Below are 10,269 nucleotides of genomic sequence, written 5' to 3'. Positions count from 1 at the left end.
ATAAAAGTTGTAGGTGGTGTGTACAATGATGTACCACATTATGCATGTATGTGGTGTCTATGGAAAAATGTACAAATAATATTGTTATAGTTTAAATGTTGATCTATTCATGATGTAGCATTATGTCAAAAAATAATTGCTTTATTTTTCACTGATAATTATATGATTCTAAATTTTGATAAAAATATTTAATGTTATTGAACTTGTTATAGTTAAATTGTTGCAATTTTTTGTACTGAACTTGCTTAACTTAGTTCATTATGAATATATTATACAAGACATATAACATCATTGATTTATACCTAAGAAATTGGAAGTCACATTTATCAAATTTTTAATCTGAAAAAATACATATGAGAATCTATTAAGTATCTATGTCCATCTATAAAAACTAAGAATAAGTTAACATAACTTTTTGTAATAAATAAATAAAATTTAAAATATATATAAAAGCATATCAATTACGTAATCAAAACTTTAAATGCAAATTTTTTTTAAAAAAATATATGCATTAATCATACATAAATATGAATTATTCATAGATATATACACATCATTAAAAAAAATCTATGAATAACTCATAAATACATATGAATATCTGCTTAAATACTTATGTATTAAACTGGACAAATACATATACATATGCATAGCCGAAAAATACATACACACACACACACACACACACATATATATATATATCCATAGCAGAAAATATATATCCAGACTTGTAGGAAACATATGCAATATCCATATATACATATGTGTTAATAATATATACATATGCATTATGCATAAATGCAAATGCATATCTGAAAAAAAAAACACATGCATTACTTAAAACACTTATGCATTACTCAAAATACATATGTATAAAATGAAAAATACAAATACATATATGAAAAATACATATAGTAACTGGAATATACATATTAATTACTCAAAATATATTCAAAACTGAAAACCACATATTCATACCGACATATGCATAATAGTAATATAAACTAACCACGAAAAATTCTATTTTATGGTTTTAACATCAAAAATCTAAATATCACATCAAATAAACATTAAAATATTGACTTTCAACATTAAAGTAACATATGAAACCTAAGAAATATTCAACTAAATGTTAGTCCACCTAAAGTTAACTGTTGTCAAATACAACAAATTCAAAATAAACATCAAATATCATGCACTTCAGTATCTTTTGTTATCCCAATTTCCATAAGAGGCCTCATTGGTGCTTCATCATCACTTTGTGCCTTCTCTTCTTCTTTCCTCGAACCATAATGCCACAACATTGAAGCACATCTCGTGCGCAGAAGATTTGAATCAAAGTCAACATTTGGAACACATTCACCAAAAGTAAGACACCCAGCATATGTAACCATATATAAACCGCAATCCCTGTAAATAAAAATATATATCTATACTGTAACAAATACATCTTATATAATCCCTAAATACAAATACATATCTTAAATTTAATAGATACATATCTTCACATTATAAAGACAAAAATACATATATGAACATATTATCCATAAAATATAAGATTAAAAATTAAAAAAATACATATCTATACTGTAACAAATACAAATCTCACAATACCAAATACAAATACACACCTACACTATAACAAATACAAATCTTATTAGTATCAAATACAAATACAAATACAAATCTTATCATTACCAAATACAAATACATATAAAAATTATATTTTATAGAAATGTCGCCAGAATATACCGATCCGTCCCTACCACATCATCAAAAAATTCATAAAAACGATGGCCAAGCCCGTCCCTCAACGGATCTGCAAAACCAACAAACCACCGACTAAAATTCAACTTCTGTGATCGATTTCGGCTAATACTTGCCGGTAAAACACCATTGATGCCGCTGCCGGTCTCTATCATGGTGAAATCCGCCGGATAGACACTCCCTCTGCCGAAAATTCATCGAGAAATGTTGAAACCGGCGGGTACAATCGAAGCCAGCACCCCACCCATCACCGGAACAGCATCCCTTGGCTGAAAAAACACCAAAAAAATCATAAACCACTAAAATAATAAAAACAAAGACGAAAGCACTATGAGAAAATAAAAAAAATTAAATTATATTAAAAGACGAGATGCAAATACTATGGAGCACAATGTTTATCAACAGATTGAGAGATAAAAGCAAAAATTGAAAAGAAAACTAGATTCTCCACAACTAAACCTATGGTCAAGTTGATAGTTTTCAATTTAAGGAGTATAACACCAAAAAAATATGAGCAGGAAGACAACCAGCTTGATTAATGAGTTCAGCACCCCCAAATTCAGCCAAAGACTAATTTCAGCAACATGTTATTTTGTTTCCCTGTAATTTGTACATGCATATACAATTACAGATACAAAGTAGGTTCAAGATATTTGGAGAAGGCAACCTTACTTCAATTTACACAAGAAGGATTAGGAGACGATGGCCAGTGACCTATAGAAGACATATACATCTCAATTTCATACTATTTTGTCCACAAACTTAAGATGAATTCCATCTCTTCTTCATTTACCTTCTGCATAAATTGTCATTTTAAAGAGACAACACTGAACTATCGAAGGAACATGGACCTTATATTTTAGGAACATGGACCTTATATTTTTACTATACTGAATAATCTAATGAACCAAAAGCAAAGCTTTAATTAATTTGTAAACCTGAAGAACTATATGACATGATAAAAGCTTCTTTTCTTAGTGTATCCTTTGTACTAATATAACATTTTGAGTGTTTCACGTCCCTTCTACTTATTCACACTAAAAGAGCGGTTTTTATCATATATCTAAAGACAATAGACCCATTCAAATCTAGTTGGAATTACAGATAAAACTATGCCTCTCCTTTTAATTGTGTCAACGTCAAATGCTAAAAGACAAAGAATACGGTGTCTAAAGAGAGATACCAAACAACAAAATCCTTTTTATGTATATTACATTGTTGTGCAATCAGCTTGACACTAATAGAATGAGATGAATCAAGTCTCCCTCTGAGCGAACGTATTTCATATACAAAATAAATAAGTAAGAACGTCCTATCTCTTATCAACTTTAGTTTAAAGATGTTGTGATAACTTAATTCAAGGCATTTTCTTTCAGAGTCGTGTGATGTACATGACGATAAGGTCAAATTCTGGACTTAATGTGCAATCGAAACACATCTAACAAAACAAATCAAAATTTGAAATTAAAAATCATGTAAAAAATCAACCAAAATTAACAGATCTAAAACAGATCTCAAGAAATTCTATGTAATCAACAACAAAAAAAAAAATCCAAAACACAGAAGAATGTAAAAAAGAATGCCGAAAATAAATAACAAAAAAAAATTATATGAAAGATAAAATACATAAATTGTAAAATCAACTTACCGAATAGATGAGGACAATGTTTATCAAGAATTGGAGAGAAAAAAAATGAAATTTGAAGAAAAAAAAGGCCGAGAAAAGATATTAGGGGAATTGAAATTGATAAATTGGAGTGATAATAGAGTAATGTTAAGGTAAGTGGCGTGGAAAGAGGAAAATGGGTTAAATCACACGTTTCTCAATAAAAAAGGTAAAATATTGTTACTTTTGCTATTAGTTGTAATTTTGAGAAACTATTGTTATTAATTATAATTAATGTCTTAAGTATGCTAGTTTGTGTAATTTTTTCTTTTAAAAAACTCATACAAATATGGACAAAATGGATAAAATCTGAATATCCATTTAAACATAGAGATCACCCACATAAGTTTTTTTTTTTTTCTTTTCCAATTTTTTCTCTTCTTTTCTTTTCTTTATTTTGTCCTTTAATTTACTTTTTTTTTTTCATTTGTTTGTTCTTGTTTTTTTCCCTTTTCATTTTTTCATCCTTTTTTTGGCATTTTTGTCTTATTTCTTCTTTTTGTATTTTTTTCTCATTCTTTTTGTTGTCATTGCATTTTATATTTTATATATTTTTATAATTTATATTTATTTGTACATACTATATATTTCAAATAAATTTTTTATTTTATTTAAATAGTTTAGTCATAAATATGTATAGTTTATCATTTGTATTTATATACAAATAAGTATATGAATTAATAATATTTGCTTGAGACCTATATGGGTTAGCAAACATAAGCTTGTAATTATTATCCCTTTTAGCCTAAATATTAATTAATTACAATTCATAGCATCTCTTACCAATTAAATACAATGCATAGTCTCTCTCTTTTCTATCTTTTTCATTTTCTTCTTTTTCTCAGTTTTCCTTTAATTTACTTTTTTTTTTTTGTTTTTTATTTTTTATTTTTTTTTTTTTTTTATATTTATTTGTATCATAATATATATTTTAAATAAATTTATTATTTGTATTTAAATTGTTTAGTCGTGAATATATACAATTTATCATTTGTGTTTATATACAAACAAGTTTGAAGTATAAAAACAAATACAAATACAGTTGAATTAACAAATACAAAATTATAAATGTTGCACAAATACAAATACAATAAACGATTATATTTGTACAGTCTAAGAATTAGTATTTAGTGTCTTTCAATTGGGGGTAGGAACTAGCACCGAGTGAGTACAGGGATGACGACTTTCCCTATTAGAGAGCCAGAGTCGTTAGTACCAGTCCATGAACTCCAGAACTGCGTAGCCAGCGTAGTATGAGGAGTCACCCGTTAAATTAAGGCTTGACTACCTCACAGGAGTCACCCGTTAGTAGTGTCTTTACCTGTGGCAAGGTATTGACATCCTTTCAGCCGGGGTTACAAGTTGGACCCATCTAGTCTAGATTCGGGGCATGTCGGTTAAGTAAGAACTCCCACAGTCACAGCTTCAGTCTCAGTCTTCATAGTAGAACTCAGAAATCAGAACTATTAGATACAGTCACTCATAGAACTCAGAAATCAAGACTGTTAGGTACAGTCACTCAGCACAATAACGAACTCAAATAGTTCAATAGATTCAGAGATCACCCATTAGATAGGCCTGATCTCACATAAAGTTAATCAGTATAAGTACTAATAGATCCAGAGATCACCCGCTAAATAGGCCTGATCTCAAACTCAATCAATCATCATCATTATTAGAAGATTCAGATAATCACCCGCTAGATAGGCCTGATCTCAGATACAATCATTCTTTATTATTAGTAGTAGATTTGGAGATTATCCACTAGATAGGTTTGATCTCAATTTCAGTCAGTTGATATTAGTAAGATCAGAGCTCAGTCATCAGTAGACTCAGTTATTCAGTCTCCCAGTGTTAGTAAACTCAGATGTCAGTATTAGTAAACTCAGTTGTCAGAAGTTCAAGTATTCAGAAGTTGGTATTCAGTGTTACCACGATTTCAGTTATAGTTGATGCATTCATGCATATATCCTCATTCAATATTCTTATGTTATTAAGTTAATTAATGTCCATGCATAAGCCCTTGCATTCAGCCTTACCTCATCTAGCAGTCCAGACTCAGTCAACAACAGTAGACGTAGCAGTGAGTCCTCATCATTCGAGGATGTTCCTATTTCAGTATTGCATTAGATTCAGTTTAGTTTAGTAGATGGAGTTAGTTGGGGAGATATCCCATCAAATCCACAGTTCAGACAGTTTAAAGGCTTTTCAGATAGATGTATCAATATTCAGTTTTCAATTTTGAGTATTTTAGATATTTTGAACCTTATGGCAAGTTTTCGCCAGTTTTTTATACTTTTATATTATATTATGCAGTGCTCAGTTGCAGATATTAGAAAAAGATTAGCTTATGGTCTTTTGGGGTCATGAGCACCGTGTGGCGTTCTGATTATAAAAAATTGGGGCGTTATAAATAGATCACTCGTCTGTTACCAAATGAGTTATCTGTTGGATCAATGTTGTTTAGATTTCTTCCAAACAGAAGAATCGTCTATCGCAACAGATGAATTATCTGTTGTGTTCATCTGTTGCATTAGATATTTAATATGTTGCATTAGATGTTTCATCTGTTGGATCAGATGGTTAATCTATTGTATCAGATGGTTAATCTGCTACATCAGGTGGTTAATCTGTCACATCATTTGGTTAAACTATTACATCAGATGGTTAGTCTGTTGCATCACCATTTTTACCAAGAAAAATAACAAATTAACCCAACAACACCAATACAACACACGCCCACTAAGAATAACAACTACGACCAAAAGTCACCAACAAATCGAATCAACAATTTGATAAAAAGAACTACAATAACAACAAAAAATTATATTTTCCACCGAAAAGAGTAGACAACAAATACCAGAAATTAGAGTTTTATTCAGTCCACATTTCAAATTTAAGCAAGAAATATTGAAATTGTTAACCAATCTAGAAGAGAAGTTGGCTCAAGTCATAATATTTTACCTGTGAAAGAAGAAATGGGACAACGAAGAACTCGCAGTTGTTGTCGCCGGAGAACTTGGCTCAAGTTCCTCTATTTCTTCACGTCGATTGATGGTTGAAAGTCGAAAAGGAACTCACCCAACTATTTTTCGCCGGAGCTTGAAGGGAGAATTTTGCAGAACTATTGGTTTTGAGAGAGTTGAGAGAATGTCGAGAGAGAGGAGTGAGACGGTCGATGATTTGGATTGAAGAGAGATGTGGGTTGGGTTGATTTGTATTTTTGAAAAGATTAGAAAGTTTTGAAAATATTAATCAAGTCCACAATTAACTTAATCAAGTTTTCTAATTATGTTTGACCCTTAAGTTGGTCAATGTCATCAATCCTTCATTTAAGACTTAAAAGACACCTTTTCTTCAATTTTCTCTAGATAGATAGATAGATAGATATAAATTATAAATTATAAATTATAAATTATAGATACAGAAATACAGAAAGAGATTAATTATTGGGGGTTGAATAGGACCAAACTATACCTATTTGAAATCGAATAGAAGGGTTTTTACCATTTATATTAGAGAAGGATTTGGTGTTTTTGTCATGTATAATATTTAATATAGGACTGCAAAATAACAAGGGAAAAGGCTCAAATATGCCACTGAACTATCAGAAATGACTCATTTATACCATCCGTTAAAAGTTGGGCTCATTTATGCATCGCCGTTATAAAACCAGTTCATCCATGCCATTATTTTTTAACTGTGGTTTTTAAAAAACAGCTTTGCCACGTGGCCTCTTATTAGAGGTCCACGTCATTAAAATTTTTTGATCCATTAAAAAGAATCCACCCACACCCAACCTATCACCTTAACCCACTTTAATATTACTTTTAATTTTTAACCTGGATTTGAACATATATATATAATCATTTAGTCTTCCAACATGAAATTTACATACTTGAATACTACGTTTAAAATAATATAGGTTAGGATAATTAATAATTTAAAATGGCAAATGAATAAATTGTGATTAAAAAATACTACGTAGACTTAGTACATTTCGTCCACGTTAAAGAGTATAAAGGCTACCAAATAGCCAAGTCCACGAAATAATTAAGACTACCAATAATTCAATTATACAACTTATAATCCAAATTTAGAAGGGATTTGTAGGTATTCTTCCTAATTAAAAGTTGTGGTCCTTCATGTATGTGATATTCTCTTCGTCCTAAATTATGTGATGATATTCTAATTTCGAGAGTCAAAACAAATTATTTTTTAATCACAATTTATTCATTATTCATTTTAAATTATTAATTATTCTAACCTATATTATTTTAAACGTAGTATTCAGGTATATAAACTTCATGTTGGAACACTAAATGATTATATATATATGTTTAAATTTAGGGTCAAAATTAAGAGTAATATTAAAGTGGGTTAAGGTGATAGGTTGGGTGTGGATGGATTCATTTTAATGGATCAAAAAGTTTTAATGGATTAAAAAAAAAAATTAAAATAACGTGGACCTCTAATAAAAGGCCACGTGGCAAAGCTGTTTTTTAAAAATCACAATTAAAAAGTAATGACATGGATGTACCGGTTTTATAATGGTGATGACATGAAGGAGCCCAACTTTTAACGGATGACATAAATGAGTCATTTCTGATAGTTTAGTGACATATTTGAACCTTTTCTCAAATAACAATGTAGGAGTTTGCCGTTTTTGCCATGTTTAATATTTAATATAATATTGAACTTTGCAAAATAACAATGTAATATAGGATTGTCCTAATTTAATTAGAGCACGATTTTGTCATGTATAGGAGTTTGCAGCGTAATTTTAAATAAATATTTAATATAAGAATTTGGAAAAAGCTTTGTAATTTAGGGTATTTTTAGACGTCATAGTTACCTACCTGAAATAGAATAGGACTTTGTAATATAGATAATTATGTAATATAGGATTTTGTAATTTAAATTAATATTTAATATCATAAAATGAAAAAAGATGATTTTGTTTAAAGTGGAAACTTGTAATGAAGTGTAAAAAGGACAAATGTTTACAAGACTTTCACACTTTTAATATAATAGATAGATAGATATATTATAGATTTTATATTGAGAGATGGATAGATACATAGAGAATAGATAGAGATTAAAAATATGATTATTATATTTTTTTAAAAAAAAATCAATTCAATCACTTTTTGTTAATTCTTGGAATTTTTAGTTGTCCTGCTTCTCCACACTTTCTCCACTTTCTGTCTCTTCTGCTGCCTTATAAGTTGCACTAAACAAATTTGCGGCAGAACTTCAAACAAATTTTGCGACCAAATTTTAACCCCAACTTGTTATCTGAAAGTTGAACAGATGTGGATAGAGATTATATGGGTAAAAATCTCTTACTTTCAACATGTTTATTGTTTAATTTCGGATAATTAAAATTCGTTTTTTTTTATGTGTGTTTATTTGCAATATTTCACTGTGTCAGCAAGAGTGATTCTGGGATTGCTTGCGTTGGGAGGAATTGGTTTTTTGAGGAAAAGACTGAAAGAGGAGGAGAAAGCTTCAACTAACGTACGTGTAAAGTCTAATTTTGTTGTTGTTTTATGAGAACAAAATTGTAAGATTAGAAAAGAATCATATTGTAATCAAGTGAATATGATGAATTAACCGTACGTTTTTATTTCAGGAGTCAAAGCATGTTATTTATGCACAATTATACCTTTTTCTTGATAACTTGGGTTCAATAACAAATACTTATGCCAATACTACTATTTTTAAATCTGGATTTTCTTTTTTGATTCATGTAAAATTTCTTCTGAAGTAGTTATTTTTGCTTGTGCGTGTAACGGAATCAGGTTCATGAGGCAAAGGTGGATTATGACAATTAAAGATGCTGTTAAGACAAGATATCTGTTTGCTTCTATGCCTACATTACGGTTCAGCCTTGACATGTTTCTCGTTAACTATTTAGGTCCTATATGTCACCCTTACTATCAGAAAAAATTCTTGGAAGTAGTAAATCAGTTTTTGCAACTTTATCTGGGTCGTAAAGTGGTTGAACTTGAAATGCACATGTTCATTGAGGGAGAGTTTTTTCCCCGTACATTTTCCCAATTGATGCATTCTATTTCAAAATTAGGTGTTGAAAGATTACATCTCAACTTTAGCTGTGAAAAAACTCCTACCTCACAAGACATTAACCTCCCCCGCAACGCGTTTTTTGAATTTTCCCTTGAGCTTCTCTCTCAAGCATCCTCCTTGAAATCCTTGTTTTTGAGTGTTTGCATTGTACGACCGAGTGTCGGACTCCGTCTCAACTCCCTCAAGACCCTTTCCTTGACGGGCGTTCTGTTAGAAACAGGACAACTCGAGGGTATTTTGTCCTCGTGTTTGAACCTTAGTCAGTTAGTCATAAAATATTGCAAGCTTCCGCATAAGCTATGCATCTCCGGTACAGTAAAATCTGTTATTTTTGCTGATTGAGGCGGATTGGAAGAGATTGATCTTCCGGGCACAAAACTTCATGGGTTTGGGTGTTTTTTTGATAACAAAGTAAAATTTTTCTTTTCTTCTGTTCCTGTGTTGGAACATGTAAAAATTAGTCTTCGCGGAGATGCTTCAATGCCATACATATTTGGTGAATTTGCAACGGATTTACCTGCTCAGGTTAAATCTTTAATAGTCACAACTTGTTATACTCAGGTTTGATGATTTCTTGGCTTGTCAAATTCCTTTGGTATTTATTTTTTTGAACACCCTAATCACTTGAAGTATTCCTTTTCTCAGATAACACACTTCCCAACAGAGACGCAGATATTCAGAGACCTTAGGATGTTAGCCTTCCTACTTGAAAGCACATACGACTTTGACATAGTCAAAGTTTTTCCCAT

The 10,269-nt window shown here is 30.3% G+C and overlaps 1 long non-coding RNA gene across 1 annotated transcript; it reads left to right on the top strand.

The window, feature by feature from the left end:
* Window positions 1–8,566: 8,566 nt before the first annotated feature.
* Window positions 8,567–10,269, top strand: LOC124890901. Its single transcript, XR_007049427.1, has 4 exons — window positions 8,567–8,764; window positions 8,865–8,950; window positions 9,235–9,350; window positions 10,166–10,269. It is a non-coding gene; the product is annotated as an uncharacterized LOC124890901 (long non-coding RNA).

Source organism: Capsicum annuum, unplaced genomic scaffold (assembly GCF_002878395.1).
Source record: "Capsicum annuum cultivar UCD-10X-F1 unplaced genomic scaffold, UCD10Xv1.1 ctg2675, whole genome shotgun sequence".
In the NCBI taxonomy this organism is placed as follows: domain Eukaryota; kingdom Viridiplantae; phylum Streptophyta; class Magnoliopsida; order Solanales; family Solanaceae; genus Capsicum; species Capsicum annuum.
This window is presented reverse-complemented; position numbering and strand designations above follow the sequence as displayed.